Genomic DNA, 230 nt, shown 5'->3' with positions numbered 1-230 from the left:
TGATGCTGCCAATTGGTCCAGTGGTGAGAATCTTTGTCTTCTTGACATTGAGCCTCAATCCATATTGGAGGCTGCAGTCCTTGACCCTCTGCAGCAGGTGTTTCAGGTCCTCTTCAGTTTCAGCAAGCAGGGTTGTTTCATCTGCATAACGCAGATTGTTGATAAATCGTCCACCAATTTTGACCCCACATTTCTCCTCATCATCCCAGATAATCTGTTCTGCATATAGG

The sequence above is a fragment of the Elephantulus edwardii genome, unplaced genomic scaffold, assembly GCF_000299155.1.
Source record: "Elephantulus edwardii isolate Elephantulus edwardi_28Jun2011 unplaced genomic scaffold, EleEdw1.0 scaffold00163, whole genome shotgun sequence".
NCBI classification, from domain to species: domain Eukaryota; kingdom Metazoa; phylum Chordata; class Mammalia; order Macroscelidea; family Macroscelididae; genus Elephantulus; species Elephantulus edwardii.
Note: the sequence above shows the minus strand (reverse complement) of the source record.